This window comes from Carcharhinus amblyrhynchos, chromosome 9, assembly GCF_965287045.1.
Source record: "Carcharhinus amblyrhynchos chromosome 9, sCarAmb.v2.hapA, whole genome shotgun sequence".
NCBI lineage: Eukaryota > Metazoa > Chordata > Chondrichthyes > Carcharhiniformes > Carcharhinidae > Carcharhinus > Carcharhinus amblyrhynchos.
In genome coordinates this window covers 47,670,312-47,691,154 of record NC_137332.1, presented here as the reverse complement: position 1 = coordinate 47,691,154, position 20,843 = coordinate 47,670,312, and the positions used below count along the sequence as shown (strand labels likewise).

The window sequence follows — 20,843 nt, the reverse complement described above, 5'->3', positions numbered from 1 at the left end:
GAGATTTTACTACTACTTTAGGTCTGCCAGCTGCCATGATGGGCTTTGAACCAACATTCTCAAAACATTAGCCTGGGCCTCTGAATTACTAGTTTGTTGACATCACCACCACACTACCATCTCCTCTAAATAGAGGGGAGGGACTTGTAGTTGAGTGGAAATTGGAGAAGTTAGGACTGTTCTTAAAAGATTACCAAATCAGAATTTTTATAGAACAGTGAGAGAAAAAATATTTCTTTTGGTGTATGAATCAACACCAATCACTGACAAAAAATTGAGAGGGGATACAAGGACAAAGTTTTCCTTTCAGTTGTTCGGTTCTGGAACACTACGTACCAAGGTGGTAGAAACTGATTCCATAATTGACTTTAAAAAAAGGGAATTGGAGAATGTTCTGGAGGACGAGAAACTTACAAGATCATGGACAAAAAGTGGGAATGTACAACTAAGCACAAGCACCCTTTCAAAGAGTCAGCGTGGTCACAACAGGAAAAATGGCCTCCTGTGTGAGAAGTTTCTATGATTTTATCCTAGTTGCCTTACTACTGGCTACTACCTAATGTGTATCAATTGTTTATTTTTAAACAATAGCACTAATCCAGAAATGTATCTTTTCATCATTTTCCTTGTGTTTCTATTTCTCACCTTTGGTTGCACTGTGTCTTTGAATATAGCAACTTTTCATTAAAACTGGCTTTATCTTACAAATCAATATAGACAAATGCAAAGTAGCTGTAGGTCATTTGGCCCATCAAGCATGCTCCAATATTCAATATGACCATAGTTGATCCTCTAATTGACTTGGCTTCTGCAATCTTCTATGAGAGAGAATTTTACAAGTTCACCACCCTGAGAAGAAGAAACAATACCCCTGCCTGCAATCTGCCCAGTAATAGAGGTTTATAGCATGGAAACAGGCCCTTCAGCCCAACTTATCCACACCGCCTAGTTTTTAACCATTAAGCTCATTAGTTCCAATTGCCCATGTTTGGCCCATATCCTTTGATACCAATCTCACCTGTGTAACTGTCTAAATGCTTTTTAAGGCAATATTGTACCTGCTTCTGCTATTTCTGGCAGCTCATTCCAGACACTCATTGCCCTCTTAAAAAATTGCCCCTCTGGACCCTTTATCTCTCCCCTCTCATCTTAAACCTATGCCCTCTAGTTTTAGACTCTTCTACCTTTGCAAAAAGATGTTGACTATCTAGCTGATCAATGCCCCTCATTATTTGATAGACCTCTAAGATCACCCTCAAGTGTTCCAGGGAAAAAAGTCCCAGACTATTCAGCCTCTCTTTATAACACAAACCATCAAGTCCCAGTAGCATCCTAGTAATCTTTTCTGCATTCTTTCTAGTTTAATAATATCCTTTCTATAATACGGTGACCAAAACTGTACACAGTATTCCAAGTGCAGCCTTACCAATGTCTTGTTGAAATATCCCAATTCCCGTATTCAATGCTCTGACCAATGAAACCAAGCATGCCGAATGCCTTCTTCACCACTCTGTCCATCTGTGACTCCACTTTCAAGGAGCTATGAACCTGTACTCCTAGATCTCTTTGCTCTATGACGCTCCCTAACACTCTACCATTAACTGAGCAAGTCCTGCCCTGGTTCCATCTACCAAAATGCATCACATCGCATTTATCTAAATTAAATTCCATCTGCCATTCATCAGCCTACTGGCCCAATTGATCAAAATCCCGTTGCAATCCTGGATAACCTCCTTTGTTGTCCACTATGCCACCAATCTTGGCTGTCATCTGCAAACTTACAAACCATGCCTCCTAAATTCTTAACCAAATCATTAATATAAATGACAAGCAACAGTGGAGCCAGCACTGGTCCCTGAGGCACACCACTGGTCCCAGGTCTCCAGTTTGAAAAACACTCGACAACTACCCTCTGGCTTCTGTCATCAAGCCAAAATTTTACTAATTGGCTATATTACCCTATATCCCATGAAATTTAACTTCATGCAACTACCTACCATGCGGTACCCTTCAAAGGCCTTGCTAAAGTCCATGTAGACAACATTGACTGAACTGCCCCCATCTTTCTTGGTTATTCCTTCAAAAAAACTCAAATTCGAGACATGTAGTTTTCCACTCAAAACCATGCTCATTGTCCCTGAATTTTATGAGATCCCCTCTTTCTTCAAAATTACAGTTAATATAGACACAGTTGACTCAATCTCTCTTCACACGACAATTCTGTCATCCCAGGAATCAGTCTGGTGAACCTTCACTGAATTCCCTCTACAGCAAGTAGGTGCTTTTGGTAGATAAGGAAATGAAAGTTGCACACAATAGCCCAAAGATCTGCACAGCTTCAGTAAGACATCCTTGCTCCTGTCCTCAAAGCCTCTTGGAATGAAGACCAACATACCATTTGCCTTCCTAATTGCTTGCTGCACTGGCATGTTTGTTATCATGACTGGTAAACCAGGACACACAGGTCCCTTTGCAAAATGGTGATGTACAATCTATCACTATTCAAATGATATGCTGATACTTGGTTCTCTGCCAAAAGTAGATAACTTCATATTTATCCACGTTATACTGAATCTGCTTCTTCACCACTCATTCCCACCAAGTTTCATGTCATTAGCAACCTTGAAAATATGACGACATTTGGCTCCCTCATCCAAATCATTGATGTATACTGTGAATAACTAGAACCCAAGGAGTGACCCTTGTGGAACACCACTTGTCCCACTTACCACTTGAGAAATACCCAATGTTTCCCATATGCTAACCCATTCTCAGTACACGTCAATGTAATACACCCATCTCATGCTTCAATTTTGCACATTAACCTCCTCTTGTGGGATTTTATCAAATGCTTTCTGAAAATCTAAATACACCACATCCACTGGATCACTCCTAGCTATTCTACTAGTTCTGTCTTTAAAAAATTCCAGCAGGTTTATTGAACATGATTCCCCTTCCATAAATCCATGTCAACTTCGGCCATTCCCACTGGTATTTTCTAAGCGTCCTGATATCACATTCTTTATAATAGATGTCAGCATTTTCTCTACTGCTGATGTTAAGCTAACTAGTTCATAATTCTGTCTTCTCCCCAGTCCTTTTTTACAAATTGCAGGGTTACTTTCATCATCTCCAATCTGCTGGGACTGTTCCAGAATCTACAAAGTAATGGAAGATGACAACCAATGTATCAACTATTCCCATGGCCACCTCCTTTAGTTCTTTGGGATGCAGATTATCAGGCCCAAAGGATTTATTGGTTTTCAGTCCTGTCAATCTTTCCAGCACTTTATCCCCACCTCTGACACCTAACCAGAGTACCTCGCCTAATTATCTGTAAAAACAAGTGTGAAGTAGTTCGATCTGCTTGCTCTTCAGCAACTCTTAGTGGTTAAAATCAAAACTCCCTGACGGTCTCTCCAAAGTCAATAAGTAACAATTTATCTAACACTGAACAAGTTCACTAAACTATTAACAAACCAAATAAAACAGGATTCTAATAGAATGCTGTTCAGATAAATACGAATCCCCAATTACTAACAAAACAAAACATTTTAGTCACTCTCTAAACTACAACCAGGTTTTGTCTCTTCTAGAATATTCTGGGCCTTCTTGGTTGATTCTTCTTTAGTACCTTCACTATCAAGATGGTCCTTTCTATTAAGACATAAATGAAGCCAAGAGCTGTTATTCTGCCAGTTGTTCTCTGCTTCTGTACCACTGCCCTCTTTTTTTTTTTAATATTTGTGATGACATCAATATTTCCCTACAATAAGATTGTTCCTAGGTTGCCTAAAGCAAATTTAAATTTAATAGGTTCTTGGTACCATACCCAAGTCCCTAATTCAAATTGATTGGCTGAATTGAAAAAATTCAAAAGCCTGTTGCCTTGGTAACCCTGTTGCTTGGCCTACCAATGCAAATATTTCATTTAGGATGTTTTATTTTGGACACTATACATACTTGCATTTTTAAAAAACTTTCCAAGCACAAAAAAGCACCACCTTTTTAAAGAGGGACCATGTAATGTTTTTCCCCCAGCATTTTACAATTTTACAAACACCAATCTACAATTACTCTACTCAACTTTGCAACAGTTAGTAATTGTAATTTCCTTCAAATCCTTGAACCCTTAGTTCCTTAGCATTTCTGGGAAGTTATTTGCACGTTCCTCAGTAAAGACAGAGCAAAGAACTGTACAACGTAGGGTCAGGCCCTTAGGCCCACCAAACTTGTACTGACACATGACACCTTTCATCTCTGTGTGGTCCATATCCCTCTGTTCCCTGCCTATTCATGTATCTGTCAAGAAACCTCTTAAAATTGCCATTATATCTGCTTCAACCACCTCCAATCAGCAGCACATTCCAAGCACTTACCACTGAGTAAAACAGTTAACTCATAAGGCATAGGAGCAGAATTAGGCCACTCAGCCCATCAAGTCTGCTCTGCCATTCAATCATGGCTTATGTTTTTCTCATCCCCATAACCTCCGATTCCCTTATCAAGAATCTATCCACCTCTTTCTTAAAGAGGCTCAATGACCTGGCCTCTACAGCGTTCTGCGGCAAGGAGTTCCAAAGATTCACCACTCTGGCCGAAGAAATTTCTCATCTGTTTTAAAGGATCATCTCTTTAGTCTGAGGTTGTGCCAACTAGTTTTCCCGACTAGTGGGAACATCCTCGCTACATCCAATCTATCCGGGCCTCGCAGTATCCTGTCAGTTTTAATAAGATCCCCCTTCATTATTCTACACTCCAATGAGTACAGACCCAGAATCCTCAACCATTCCTCATACAAGGATCTCTTCATTCCAGGGATCATTCTCGTGAACCTCCTCTGGATCCTTTCCAAGGCCAGCACATCCTTCCTTAGATATGGGGCCCAAAACTGCTCATAGACCAAATATCTTGACATGAATGCTAACATTGCATGTGCCGTCCTAACTGCCAACTTAACATGCACGTTAATCTCAAGAGAATCTTGAACAAGGACTCCAAAATCCCTTTATGTTTCTGATTTCCTAAGCATTTCCCCATTTGGAAGATAGTCTATGCCTCCATTACTCCTTCCAAAGAGCATAACCTGACATTTTTCCACACTGTATTGCATCTGCCACTTCTTTGCCCACTCTCCTAACCTATCCCAGTCCTTCTGCAGCCCTCTGCTTCCTCAATATCCCTCTACATATCTTTGTATCATCTGCAAACTGAGCAACAGTGCCTTCAGTTCCTTCCTTCGAATTGTTAAATGTGCACAGTGAGGAGTTGTGGTCCCAACACCGACCCTTGAGGCATACCACTCATCGGGCTGCCATCCTGAAAAAAAAAAATCCCTTTATCCCCAATGTCTGCCTTCTGCCAGTCAGCCAATCCTCTATCCATGCCAAGATCTTACTCTTAACTTATTAACAGTCTTCTACACGGCACCTTGTCAAAGGGTCTTCTGGAAATCTAAATAAATCACTTCCACTGGCTCTTATCTAAATTCCTTGTTATCTCCTCAAAGAACTCTAGCAGATTTGTCAGACTAGGCCTCTCCTTGACAAAACCATGCTGACTCAGTCCTACTTTATCATGCACTTCCAAGTACTCTGCGATCTCATCTTTAATAATGGTCAATGGCAAGATTTTAAAGTCCAAAGTCAGGCTAACTGGCCTATAATTTCCCATCTGCTGCCTCCCACCCTTCTTAAACAGTGGTGTTGCATTCACTACTTTCCAGTCCTCTGGTACCCTCCTTGCCTCCAGTGATTCCTGAAAGATCACAATCAATGCCTCCACAATTTCCTCAGCTCTCTTAGAACCCTGGGGTCCAGATGATTTGTCCACCTTCAAACCTTTCAGTATCCCCACAACCTTCTCCTCAGTGATGGCCACTATACTCACCTGTGCACCCTGGCTCTCCTGGAGCTTTGGCATCCCACTGGAGTCTTCCACTGTGAAGATGGATGCAAAGTAACTATTCAATTCCTCTGTTTCCTATTATTTCTTCTCCAGCCTCATTTTCCAGTGATCCAATGGTTACTTTTGCCTATTTCTTACCTTTTATGTATTAAAAAAACTTCCTATTTTCTTTTGAATTACTAGCTAGCTTTCACTCATTTCATCGTCTCCTCTCCCTTGTTGCTTTGCAACGCTTCTATTTCAGAGAAGACTAAGGAAATTTGGCACGTCAGCTACGAATCTCACCAACTTTTACAGATGCACCATAGAAAGCATTCTTTCTGGTTGTACCACAACTTGGTATGGCTCTTGCTCTGCAAGGAACTAAAAAAAGGTTGTGAATGCAAACCAGCCTCCCATCCATTGACTCTGTCCACAGTTCCCACTGCCTTGGCAAAGCAACCAACATAATTAAAGGACTTCACGCATCCCAGACGTTCTCTCTTCCACCTTCTTCCATCAGGATAAAGATACAGAAGTTGGAGGTCAAGTACACCTTCTCCCCTGCTGCTGTCGGACTTTTGACTAGACTTACCTTGTATTAAGTAGATCTTTCTCTACGCCGTAGCTATCTCTGTAACACTACATTCTGCACTCTCATTTCCTTTCTTGTGAATGGTATGTTTTGTCCATATAGCACGCAAGAAAACAATACATTTCAATAATAAATCAAATTCAAGTCAAAAGTAAAGGCTAATCGAAGTTTTTACATTACTTGCAGGTTTACTCAGACTATTTTTCTGCTCCAAGTCCTCTTTTGCTGAATTTGAAACTGCTCCCAGTCTTTAAGCTTATTACTAGCAGCTTTACATGACTTCTCTTTGGATTTAAACTATCCTATAATTTCTTTTGTCAGCAAGGTTTGGGCTGCTTTGTGAATTTTGCAGCAGTTACACATTCCTTTCTGATACAATGGATACATTCAGTTCTTCAATATTAGCCATTGCCCAGTCACTGTCGTTTTTTTTCCCCCAAAAGAAGGAAGTTTATTTATTGTGTCACAAGTAGACTTATATCAACAGTGCAATAAACATAAGAACATAAGAAATAGGAGTGGGAGTAGGCCATCCAGCCCTTCGAGCCTGCCCCGCCATTCAATAAGATCATGGCTGATCTGTCGTGGCTCAGATCCATATTCCCGCCCTCTCCCCATAACCCTTAATCCCCTCTCTTATCAAAAACCCATCAACCCGCGTCTTAAAAATATTTAGCGAGACAGCCTCCACCACTTCAACGGGCAGAGAATTCCAGAGATTCACCACCCTTTGAGTGAAGAAGTTCCTCCTCAACTCCATTCTAAACCGTGCCCCCTTTATCTTGAGGCTGTGCCCCCTAGTCCTACTGTCTTTTTTGAGCGGGAAGAGTCTCTCCACCTCTATCCTATCCATCCCATTCATCATCTTATACGTCTCAATGAGATCTCCCCTCATTCTTCTAAACTCTAACGAGTACAAGCCTAGTTTATTCAGCCTCTCCTCACAGCTCAACCCCCTCAACTCCGGTATCAGCCTAGTAAACCTCCTCTGCACTCCCTCCAAGGCCAAAATATCTTTGCGCAGGTGCGGCGCCCAAAACTGCACACAGTACTCCAGCTGCGGCCTCACCAATGCCCTATACAGCTGCAGCAAGACCTCCCTACTTTTATATTCAATCCCCCTCGCTATGAAGGCCAGCATCCCATTCGCCTTCCTGACCACATGCTGCACCTGCAAGCTGGGTTTTTGCGACTCATGCACAAGGACCCCAAGGTCCCTCTGCACCATCGCCTGCTGCAGTTTTTCACCACGTAAGTAATAGTCCTTCCTACCAAAGTGGACCAAGTTGCTGTGAAAATCCCCCAGTGACCACACTGGTGCCTATTCAGGTACACACGGAGAATTTTAACATGGCCAATGCACCCAGCCAGCACATCTTTCAGACTCTGGGAGAAAACCTACATAAAAACACAGACTCCACCCAGTGACCCAAGCTGGGAATTGAACCCAGGTCTCTGGCACTGAGAGGCAGCAGTGCTAACCACTGTGCCACCGTCCCATCCAAAAATGGAATTTGGGCTTCCTTTGAGCCTGAATTGAACCAGCAACCCAAGGATGTCAGTTTGAATCATCTACAGTCCTCTGTTACTGAGCTATCAAAGGGGAACATTTAATGAAGGCCTCAATCTTTCTTACCCAACTTGTGCCTCATATCTTCATAGTTTCTGTTTAGACTGCTTCATTTTCCACCCAAATCAAACTTAGCTCACCATTCATAACCAAAGAAATAATAAATTAATTGCCTAATTCAACTGAATGCTTGACAATTTCATTTACTACAAACTGCACAGTTTCAGAGTATGGAAATGACTGCCACCTCTTGAAAACTATATTGCTTTTCTTAAAAAAAAAATTTATTTATATAATGCCTTTCATGTCTTTTCAAAGTGCACATGAACATTAAAAGCACAATTTCGGTAAGCTGACAGAAAGGGTCCTGAGAGATAGGATTTATGACCATTTGGAAAGATGCAGTTTAATCCAAGATAGTCAGCACGGTTTTGTGAGCGGTAAGCCCTGCCTCACAACTTTGATTGAATTCTTTGAGGAGGTAACTAAGTGTGTAGACGAAGGTAGAGCAGTTGATGTTGTATATATGGATTTTAGTAAGGCATTTGATAAGGCTCCCCACATTAGGCTCATGAAGAAGATAAGGTGGTGTGGGATAGAAAGAAATTTGGCCGACTGGATAAGTAATTGGCTGTCTCATAGAAGACAGAATGGTGGTCGAAGGAAAATTTTCAGACTGGAGGCCAGTTACCAGCGGTGTACCACAGGGGTCAGTGCTGGATCCTCTGCTATTTGTGACTTTTATCAATAACTTGGAAGAGGGGGCTGAAGGGTGGGTTAGTAAATTTGCTGATGACACCAAAATGGGTGGAGTAGCGATGAGCTGGAGGGCTCTTGTAGGCTGCAAAGAGACATTGACAGGATGGAGAGCTGGGCTGAAAATTGAGTTTAACCCTGATAAGTGCAAGTTGATTCATTTTGGTAGGACAAACTTGAACGCGGATATCAGGGTCAACTGCAGGGTTCTAAGGAATGTGGAGGAACAGAGAGATCTTGGGGTTCATATCCACAGATCTCTGAAGGTTGCCACTCAAATGGCTAGAGCCATGAAGAAGGCTTATAGTGTGTTAGCATTCATTAACAGGGGGTTCAAGTTTAAGAGCCGTGGGGTTATGCTGCAACTATACTGGACGTTGGTGAAGCCACATTTGGAATAGTGTGTGTAGTTCTGGTCACCTCACTATAAGAAGGACATGGAAGCATTGGAGAGAGTGCAGAGGAGATTTATCAAGATGTTGCCTGGTTTGGAGAGTAGGTCTTATGAGGAAAGGCTGAGGGAGCTGGGGCTTTTCTCTTTAGAGCGGAAAAGGATGAGAGACGACTTAATAGAGGTTTATAAAATGATGAGGGGGATTGATAGAGCGGACGTGCAGCGACTATTTCCTCAGGTGGATGTAGCTGTTACTGGGGGCATAACTATAAGGTTCATGGTGGGAGATATAGGGCAGATGTCCGAGGTAGATTCTTCACCCAGAGTGGTTGAGGTGTGGAATACACTGCCTACTGTGATAGTGGAGTCGGACACTTTAGAAACTTTCAAGCAGTTACTGGATAGGCACGTGGAGCACACCAGAATGATAGGGAGTGGGACAGCTTGATCTTGGGTTTGGATATAGCTCGGCACAACATTGAGGGCCGAAGGGCCTGTACTGTGCTGATATTAGGAGAGACAATCAAAAGTCTGGTCAAAGTGGCAGGTTTTAAGGAACACCTTTAAAAGGACGAAAAAGGTTTAGAATTCCAGAGCCTTGGCAGGTGAAGGTAGAGCTATTTTGGAGGAATAGTTAAAATTAAGCACATTCAGTAGGGCAGAGTTAGAGAAAAGCAGAAATCAGTGGATTGTTGGACTGAATGAGAATCCTTACACTGGGGTGTGGTGGCAGTGGGTTGACATCCGCGGCTAGGATTCGCCACTCTTGCTGTTGCAAAATGGAGATTTTCTTCAGTGCCAAACTCTGTTCTCACTGGCAGCAACACATCAGAATTCCAGCTAATGACTTTGCCCTTTCCAATATTTAATTGAGGACACCTTCACACTTCCAGTACCAGATGTTGGACAAAGCAGTTTAACTAGTTGGAAAACATTTTAGCTGCTAAAACTAGTAATTGTTACTTCCTTATGTGAATTGAAGGTTTGGGTTCAGTTGCGGCTAAATAAATGCTTTATTTTTAAAACCATGGCATTATTAGATTTAGAAATGAAATCATATCAGTGGATTTAGATATGGACAATCTGCTTTTCCATGCCCAATGCGTCGCCATCAAAATCCCAAACAGCTGGAAAGCTGCTGTCATCAAATCCATCTTTTAGCTGGTTTCCTTTATCAGGCATCACAGTCATAAAGCCATAACTGTGTACTTATAATAGTCATAGAAAAATCATCTTCTCCAGGCCAGCACACTGTTTATTCATTATTTGTTGAAATTTATGTTTTCATTTCCTTTCTGCTGGACTTCAATTTAACCAGCAGACTTTACCCTAAGAGCCCAAATTACTTTGGTAGACTGTTTTACAAACCCAACTTCCTATGAGTTCCTATGAGTGCCCTGCTACTAAACATATTATAATACCTTATTACTTTATTTGAACTGTGGAATTCAGATTTATCAGCTATAATCAACAGCCCGTTCCAACAAATATTCAGAAAGCAAAATAATATGACGTGCTCCTTAAATGATTCCAAACATATTACTCAAAATAGCTGAGAGAAACAACCAAGCCAGTTTCAATTTTCAGCTATTTCCAGTGTTGCTAATTAAAGCTCGCAAATTCAGAAATCCCATGTGAAGATTACATTAATGACTTGGATGCAGGGATAGGAGGTGCCACAGCCAAATCTGCAGATTACACTAAAATAGGTAAGAATAAGTTACAAAAATGAAATAAGAAATTTACAAATGGACATTGATAGATTGAGTGCAGCAAAATGTGGAAGATGGAATTTAACATGGATAAGTGTGAGGTTATCAATTTTAAATAGGAAAAACGCAAAGAGCAAATTATCCAAATAGAGAAACTTAATAGTGCTTTGGTACAAAGGCATCTGGGTGTTCATGCATGAATCGCCGAAAGTTAGAATGCAGGTACAGCAAGTAATAAGGAAAGCAAATGGAACCTTGCAAGTTATTGCTAAAGGAATAGAATATGAAAGTAATGAAATGTTGCTGCTACTGTACAAAGCATTAGCAAGATCACTCTTAGAATATCATGAACAGTTTTGGTCCCCTAACTTGAGGGAGGATAATTTGCATTGGAAGCAGTTCAGAGGAGGTTCACTAGATTAATTCCAGTGATGAGGGGTTTGAGAGAGATTGGACAGTTTAGACCTATGCTCCCTGGAGTTTAGAAAAATGAGGGGGGGGGAATCTAATTGAGGTCTGTTGTAGGGCAATCCAGAGATCATTGTTTTAGGATAAGGGATAGCAGGTTTAAAAGAGATGAGGAGAAATTACTTCTTCAAAAAGGGGCAAGTGAGTCTGTGGAATTCACTACCCCAGAGCAGCTGTATGCTGGAATGTTACATTTGAAAAGGGGTGAACAGATTTTTAATTAGTAAGGATCTGAAGGGCTATGGTGAACAACTGGTAAATTGAGGTCAAGATGAGATCAGCCATGATCATAGCACAGCAGGCATGAGGGGCTGATTTTGCCTGTCCTTGGGTCTTATGGTTCTTATAATTCTAAAAAGCCAGCTTGAGATGGATACTTGCATACTTGTTTTCTGCAATTCTTACACAAGAACACCCAGATCCTTTTGCAACAAAGCACTATGAAGTTTCTCTCCATTTAGATAATTTGCCCTTTGCATTTTCCTATCAAAATTGGTAACCTCACACTTATCCCTGTTAGACTCCATCTTCCATATTTTGCAGCATTCACTTAACCATTCATGTCCACTTGTAATCAATGTTTTGTGGAGTTTGTTGTCTTGAGGCAGCAGGAGCGCTCCTGTTCATTCCTGACCAAGTGGACAGTGACAATGGAACTTACCACAAAATTAGTTGAGCACAGCACTAGCAACCTAGTCAAAAGATAGTTGTATCAGTCAGTATTTGATGCCACAGACAATCCAGCGAACCCAGGCTGCATTCCTCAGTCAAATGAAGTGTAAACAGCCAAGATTCAAATACAATGATTTTAACACGTATAAACACGACAATACAAAGCAAAAAAAGGTACACAACAACAATAATGGCTATACACACAATCGCTATATTGTGGACTCAATCCCATTCTCCTCTATCTATGGATTAAGGAGGGAGGATTAAGGCATTTTATTCATATGTTAGGAACAAAAGAGTTGACGGGGGGCGGGCGGAAATCGGACCTCTCAGGGACAAAAGGAGAGAAATTATGCTTAGAACCCAAGGGAATGGGGGAGATCCTAAATGAATTCTTTGCATCGGTCTTCACAAAGGAGAGGGACGTGTTGACTGGGAGTGTCGACCCGTTAGACAGAATCTCCATTACAAAGGAGGAGGAGTTAGATTTTTTAGGGAACATTAAAAACTGACAAATCCCCAGGGCCTGATGGCATCTATCCTAGACTGCTCTGGGAGACAAGAGATGAAATTGCTGGGCCTCTGACAGAAATCTTTATCTCTTCACTAGACACAGGTAAGGTCCCTCAGGATTGGAGGATAGCGAATGTGGTACCGTTATTTAGGAAGAGTAGTAGGGATAACCCAGGTAATTATAGGCCGGTGAGCTTGACATCCGTGATAGGGAAGTTGCTGGAGAGGATTCTTAGAAATAGGATGTATACGCATTTAGAACGGAACAATCTCATTAGTGATGGACAGCATGGCTTTGTAAGAAGGAGGTCGTGCCTTACAAATTTGGTAGAATTTTTTGAGGTGACAAAAACGGTTGACGAAGGAAGGGCCGTGGATGTCATCTATATGGATTTCAGTAAGGCTTTTGACAAACTCCCTCATGGCAAGTTGGTTAAGAAGGTTAAGGCCCATAGGATACAAGGAGAGGTGGCTAGATGGGTAGAGAACTGGCTTGGCCACAGGAGACAGAGGGTAGCAGTCGAAGGGTCTTTTTCTGGCTGGAGGTCTGTGACCAGTGGAGTTCCGTGACCAGTGGAGTTCCGCAGGGCTCTGTACTGGGACCTCTACTATTTGTGATATATATAAAATGATTTGGAAGAAGGTGTAACTGGTGTTATCAGCAAGTTTGCGAATGACACGAAGATGGCTGGACTTGCGGATAGCTATGAACATTGTTGAACAATACAGCAGGATATAAATAGGCTGGAAAATTGGGTGGAGAAATGGCAGATGGAATTTAATCCAGATAAATGCGAGGTGATGCATTTTGGAAGAACTAACGTAGGGGGGAGCTATACAATAAATGGCAGGGCCATCAGAGTATAGAAACACAAAGGGACCTAGGTGTGTAAGTCCACAAATCCCTGAAGGTGGCAGTACAGGTGGAGGTGGTGGTGAAGGTGGCATATGGTATGCTTGCCTTTATAGGACAGGGTAGAGAGTATAAAAGCTGGAGTCTGATGTTGCAGCTGTATAGAAGGCTGGTTAGGCCACATTTGGAGTACTGCGTCCAATTCTGGTCGCCGCACTACCAAAAGGACGTGGAGGCTTTAGAGAGAGTGCAGAGAAGGTTTGCCAGGATGTTGCCTGGTAAGGAGGGTCTTAGCTATGAGGAGAGATTGGGTAGACTGGGGTGGTTCTCCCTGGAAAGACGGAGAATGAGGGGAGGCCTAATAGAGATGTACAAAATTATGAAGGGTATAGATAGGGTGAATAGTGGAAAGCTTTTTCCCAGGTCGGAGATGACGAACACAAGGGGTCACGGGCTCAAGGTGAGAGAGGCGAGGTATAACTCCGATATGAGAGGGACTTTTTTTTTTAAATGCAGAGGGTGGTGGAGGCAGACATGCTGACATCATTTAAGAATTACCTGGATAGTCGCATGAGCAGCCTGGGAATGGAGCGATACAAACAAATGGTTTAGTTGGACCAATGTGCGGCACAGGCTTGGAGGGCCGAAGGGCCTGTTTCCTGTGCTGTACTGTTCTTTGTTCTATGCTTGTGAACTCTAAAAGCCCCTTGTCTCAAAACAACTTCCCACAGCATAACTGAGCTAAATCCAGCAAATAGTTACCACCCACTAGTTACCTTTGAGTTTAGGATGTCTTCGGTTCAGCAGTTTTTCTGTGAGGTTTCAAGAACTTTTACAAACATATCGATGCCCAGCTGGAAGTAACTGCTTGCCAGCTGTTCCACTCCTTGCTTTCCTCTCTTTTCCAGTTAAATGAAATGTAAAGAGCCAAGATCCACTTAGTATCACATGCCTTTACTGAGTTGCCATGTTGGGCACTACCAGCTTACAAGATCAAATTCTAGGTTTTCACGCTGGAAACTCCATGTGGCTCCATTTTTTCCTCATTATTGAGCCAAACATTAGTGATCAACATTGTGGCTCTCCTCTACACTACCTAATGACTCATTTGTTTTTCAGCACCCAGGTCTGCCCAGAACATACAATAGCTCAATCACAGCTACTTCTGATTTATTTTCTACTACCTTGGCTATGCCATTAAACAGGCTGTTAGCTTTTGTCAAAATTCTTAAGAATTAGATAAAAAAGATTACAGAAGGATAAAGCTAGGATAAAATAAAGGTTGAAGACTGGGATGGGAATTCAGTGCAGTTCTCTGGAGGAGTTTTGATTCAAAGTAGAGACATAAGAATACAGTTCACACTTTAGACTAAGGCAAGTCATTTAGATAAAAAGCAAATCTAGTATAAGGTACAGCAGTTGCTCAGTACTGACAGGAAAGGGGAGAGAAGAGAGGAGTGAACAGCTGGCAAGCAGTTACAACCATATCAGCGCCCAGTTGGAAGTAAAAGTTCTCCCAGACAGCAGAATTCAAGGCTAGAACCTGTCGTTTGAAAACCTTGGAGAAAAACTACGCTGAGCCAAAGGCTGCCTAAACTTAAAGGTAACTAGTGGGTTAACAAATAGTTAACACTATTTGCTGGATTTAGCTCAGTTATACTGTAGGGATGTTGTTTTGAGACAAGGAGCTTTTCTCAGAGTTCAAGAGTGTAGATAGATGAGAAAGGGGTTAATTCCAGAACAGAGCAGTTGCATGCACAGCCATTATTATAGTTGTATACCTTTAATTAAAATTATTGCATTTGAATGGTTACAAGACTGGACCTTCCTCACCTTACATTAAATTCAAAAAATGCACTCTTAAGAACCTGCAAAGTTAACCTTCTGGGTTTTGGGATAACCACATGTCTAATATCAGTGGGGTTCTTAACACTGTTGATGGTTATTCTGCATTGGCTGGATATATTCAATATGGAATCTTCCCAGACTCCTGGATATCTCAACTTAATTTGCAGTCATTTCAACATCATTAATGAAGTCTGCACTTTTCTTATTCTTCCTTTATGCAATTCTTTTTACTGATTTGCATCAAATTTCATTAGCCATTGTTCATCCCTCTCACATTGTTTCCTTATTCTGCAGTTTCTTGACTGCTTCCTTGAATTCTACTTCCTAGTTTGGCTAAACTGGCAGTATAGCAACTTGCTTTGACTTTTAGAATCCAGGTAACTTACGTTAAATAAAACAGTAGCTGTTCTGATATTGAGTCCTTAGTACATTAATCAATTCTGGAACCTGTTGTGACCCCCCCCCTCCACCAATCTCTTATCTATACAGAAGTACTGCTTTGAGATCCCAAAGATTTGTTTAATTAATCATCTTTTCTGTGGAACTTTATTAAATTTTCTCTAGTCCAGAGCATAGGTTAATTATATTTCACTTTTTTTTGCATTTAAATGTTTGGAACAATAGTGAATTGGATTGAAAGTGTTTATCAAAAATGTAAACATAGTAAATGAATTTCTTGCGCAATTTATATTAATCCTACATAGCCTGCAAAAGGCATAGGTCCATAGAGTCTTTGGAAAATGTACACAAGGTCAAGGGATTAATCAAGGCATTATTTGAGTTGTCATTTCCTCAAATGTAATCAAACGAAATTGGTGAAATAATTTAGATTTTAGAGAACCCTCAAGTCTATTCATTAATTCCGTGTGAAGGAACCAAATTGATAAAATAAAAATCAGCATTATTACATATTGTTTTGTGGGTTAATTGTGCTACCTTTCTCAAATAAGCATATTACGCCTGGTGCTAATCTACTCGTACTTCTCCAGTTTCCACTGGATCACTCGTCAGTGCTACGCAAATCTCTTTACTAATCTCTCCTGACTGACTATCTGGGATAAATACCATCTAAATCCTGGACCATTAGATTAAACCTTTTGTTTGTCAAAGGCTTCCATCTCAAAATATCATAGTCTTGAATTACACTCACTTTGGATAATGGGCTCGATGTTTATATCTTCCCTTGTGAATACCACAAGCTAGCAATTATTTACTAATTAGGAGCAAATACGGGCATATATTTTCTGAAGCATTTTCCACTGTGGATTTGTAATAACTCCACCCTCATCCCCAAAGCATTCCTTGTCTTTTCTCATGGTAGAAGGTTTCGCCTTCTTCTCACAACGGATGTGGTTCTTGCTTCAGTAAGCATCGGCACTGCATCGAGGTTTTGCCCACTCCCAACAGCCAGCATCTTGAGCAAGTGATCTCTCAATATCCTTCGGGGTTAGCCAACATCAATCACATTAGAGAAATGCCTTACACATCGCACTCAGGGATGTAAATTTTTGTCCCTTTTGGTGAGAATTTTTTTAAAATTTCGTATGTTATTATCATGTGTATTGGAATACAGTGAAAAGTATTGTTTCTTACGTGCTATTACATAAGAGAGAAGGAAAGGAAAGGAAAGGAACTGCAAAATATAGTGTTGCAGTTACCAATAGATAAATCAGCTTAATATATGGTATGCCCATTCAAAAAGCTGATGGCAGCAGGGAATAAGCTGTTTGAGTCAGCTGGTATACATTCTCAGACTTTTGTCTCTTTTACCTGACAGAAGAAGGTACAAGAGAGTTTGTTCAGGGTGTGTTGGATCCTTGAGATTGTTGGTTGCTTTTGCGAAGCAGCGTGAATGTAGATGGGGTCAATGGATGGGAGGCTGGTTTGCGTGATGGATTCGACTGATCATTCAATTTTCATTTACTAGCTCGAATTGTTAACAAATGCAAAATACTAAACATTTTCATTTAGTATTCTCCCCTTCTACTGCTGTCTATCCAAGTTAAAATAGTTTTAAAGAAAACTTTTTAATCATGTGACACATTCTGAATATTGCAACTACATACATAAAAGGTGAAAACCATCACTTTTGTGATGTACCTCTCTCTAGCACACAGAATATATTGACAAGTTGTGGGAACCAGAATTCAAGCCACAGCCAGACAAGTGTGCATGCAAGCAGTTTCCATTACTTATTCAATGAGTATTTAGTGAATAATTTGACTGAAATTGGCTTACTGTGGATTGATAGGTTTCTTGCTCAAAAAGTATTTTTTGTTTAAACCAAATCATCCTCAGAATTTTGACATCTTATGAATATTCAATTACTCAATGAGAAAGTAGTTACACTGCTGAAAAAGGTACAATACACCATGAATGATAACATATTCTTTGATTGGCTCTTGAAAAGTTCTTTTCTTACCCAATACAGATTCAGCAATTCACCAAAATTCTTAGACAGCACCTTCCAAAACCACGACCACTTCCATCTTGAAGGAAAAAGGGCAGCAAATACTTGGGAACACCACCACCTGCAAGTTATCCTCCAAGCCACTCACTATCCTGACTTGGAAATATACTGCTGTTCCTTTGTAGTCGCTGGGTCAAAATCCCAGGATTCCCTCCCCAATGACACTGTGGGTCAACCCACAGCACGTGGACTGCAACGACTTAAGACAGCAGCTCATCAAGTTTAAGTGCCGACTAGGGGTGAGCAATAAATGCTGGCCAGCCAGTGACGCCCAAAATGACTAAATGACAGTGTCTCAAAAATGACTAAAAAAGTTACTCAAATGCAGTATCATGCAGCACAAATGCTGCAATTATAATAAATAAACATCTGCTTTAATAAGAGGCACATCTTAAGTTATGCTTAGACTGACTTTTGAGCAAAGGCCAATCTGTAAAACGTGAAGGTCACTTGCGTCAGAGCTTACAAAAAATTGAGAACTTTGCTCTAAATCAAAATAATGGTATATTCCTTTCAGAATTTGAAAATGTTAATAAGAACATTCACTGTGCTGACTTTCAGTATAAATAAAATTTGCTGCTGTAACTATTTAAAATAGAGCATTAAATACAAACACGCTTAAACCTGGCATTGTTTGAACTTTCATTTTTCATCCACTTGTAACATTTGCTGTATATATGCACACAGTAATTACATTTATAGTAAAACACATTACTTACATTAAGTTGAATAGTTCATAAACTGATCTTTAAAAAAATCATTTCTTTATTTAAATATGGCTTCGCTGGAAAGGGGGAAGAATACAAGTTCATTCTGACTTCATGTCGTTTGGTGTAAAGTGTTTAGAAACAGCAAGTCCTGGAGCATGTTGTACAAGGTCAATCATTAAAATTTGAGAAAATGCTGGAAACATGGACATGCTGGGACCTGCAGCTGGTTAGTTCGAGTCCCTTCTGTGAACAATTATGTAAACAAACTCAAAATCTCAGGTTAATCAAGTATAGATAGAATAAGAAAATGGAGCTTTGGTAAATTTAAATCATTTTCTTGTACATTTCCCAATTTTCACTATTTGAAATCAGGTTTACAGGACAAGTGTTCAGAATTGTACAGAAACCAAGAAGGCAGCCTTTTTTTTAAACTGAGAAATGTTGTTTGCCACTATTTTGTTACCTGCTGCTAATTGCTCAGTCTGATTCTTTAAACGTCACTATTTATAGTTTTTGTCATTTGCTACTCTAGACAATGCATTCCTTAATTATTCACTTACATCTACTGTCATTTACAAAATCAAAAATTTGCAAAACAGTTGCAAGAAATGTGCATTCACTAAAGATGCAGGGCAGGATTTTACAGCCCCACTCAGATGAGGTTCATAAAATCCCACCCAAGGCCAATGGAGAATTCCATTTTGTGAACCTCGCCCACCCCGATTCCAGGGCGGGCATGCCAGTAAAATTCTGGCCATGATGTTCAAAGGGGAAAGAGCAGAAGTCTGTGAGAAACATTTACATCTTATGCTTTTTCTATTATAAATTCAAATGTTCACATTTATAACAAAAACAGCACTTTATTCACATCCTCCATTAAGGGCAATGCTCTAGTACCATAGCCTCAATTTTTTATCACCTAAAACCTAGACCTGTTTGCCAGAGAAATCCCTCAGTTACAACAGTCAAAGCATAATATGACTTAGATAAATAAAGAGAAACTTAAGATTGTCAGAACACCCACACCTCAACCATCCTTAGCCTTCCTAAGGTGGCTTGGGGGAGGCAAGGCTCAGGTTTTGCCAACTGGCCCTTGCAAATGCCAACTCAGGACCCTGGGCAGCACAGTGGTTAGCAATGCTGCCTCACAGCGCTAGGGACTCGGGTTTGATTTCTGGCTTGGGTCTGTTCAGAGTCTACATATTCTCCCTGAGCTCTAGTTTCCTCCCACAGTCCTGAAAAGATATGCTAGTTAGGTGCACTGGCCACGCTAAATTTTCCCTCAATGTACCCAAAACAGCAGTGTGGCAACTAGGGGATTAACACTGCAATTAAGTTACTGTGAAAATGTAAGCCCACTTGTGACAATAATAGGTAAGCTTAAACTACCCTTGCCACCTGGCCTAGGCCAAGGCCAAGGGGCTGGGAGCTATCTGTGTGGCATTTTCCAATGACGTAGCTCTTCCATTTCCTTCCCCAGGCCCCCCGAACAGCATGGAGATCTTCAGCTCAGACAACGTCACCGCTTTCTCTCCTGAATCACGGATAAAATATAGAGGGAGAGATACAGACTAAATAAAACAGTCAAGATGGACATCACTTCTTCCATTACGTTGTGGATTTTTTTTGAGAGCCATGTTGTATGTGCCAGGAAAATGGGTTCAAGTTGAAAGCAAGGCCCTCAAAAACATTATCCATGGAAACACTGAGCCTTTCCAAAACACTGGTCTCAACAAGAAAAAAAAAATCGACTTCCAATCGGGTACATAAATAATTCAAAATTCTTTCCTTTGAATCTTTGAGGATCATCAAAAGTAATTCATTAACAAAAAAGTCACTTCAGATACTCTTGACAGCTTTAAGAAAATCACTACTTTTTGCACTTATGCAGCAGAATAATGCACTGTACAACGTATGACACAATGGTCATGAGTTCCTAGAAGCAATGTATTGGCTGAATTGTCACAGGAGCCTTCATAGTTGTGTTGCAATATGATAATAGTACAATAAATGCAATGTATACCAATTGTATATTAACTGGGTGTTTAATTCTATTCAAGTGACTAAGAATAGGCTGAAACTGTGGTTGTTGGGTTGAAGGTGCACGATGTACATCTCTGTAAATAAAAGTTTCTAAACAAATTAAGACTCGGCTCTTGTTCATCCTACAGTAACTGGCTGAGTTGTAATAATGTATGCTGTACATTTGCTATGCATAACTCAGAGGACCAAATCCTAGGTGAGATACTGTTACACAATAAAATTCTGTGCAACTACATTAACAGGTTATCCAATTCAATTTTTGATTGAATACAATATAGGAAGAAATCAGACCAGAAAAAAAAAAATCAGATTCCACAAGGGTCAAAACAGTCATTATACTTCCATCAAAGACC

The 20,843-nt window shown here is 40.6% G+C and overlaps 1 protein-coding gene across 1 annotated transcript in view; it reads right to left on the bottom strand.

Annotated features, from left to right (window-relative positions):
* ankrd13c (ankyrin repeat domain 13C) overlaps positions 1-20,843 on the bottom strand; it is a 95,933-nt gene that overhangs the window by 64,241 nt on the left and 10,849 nt on the right. The gene's annotated exons all lie outside the window — the stretch shown is intronic.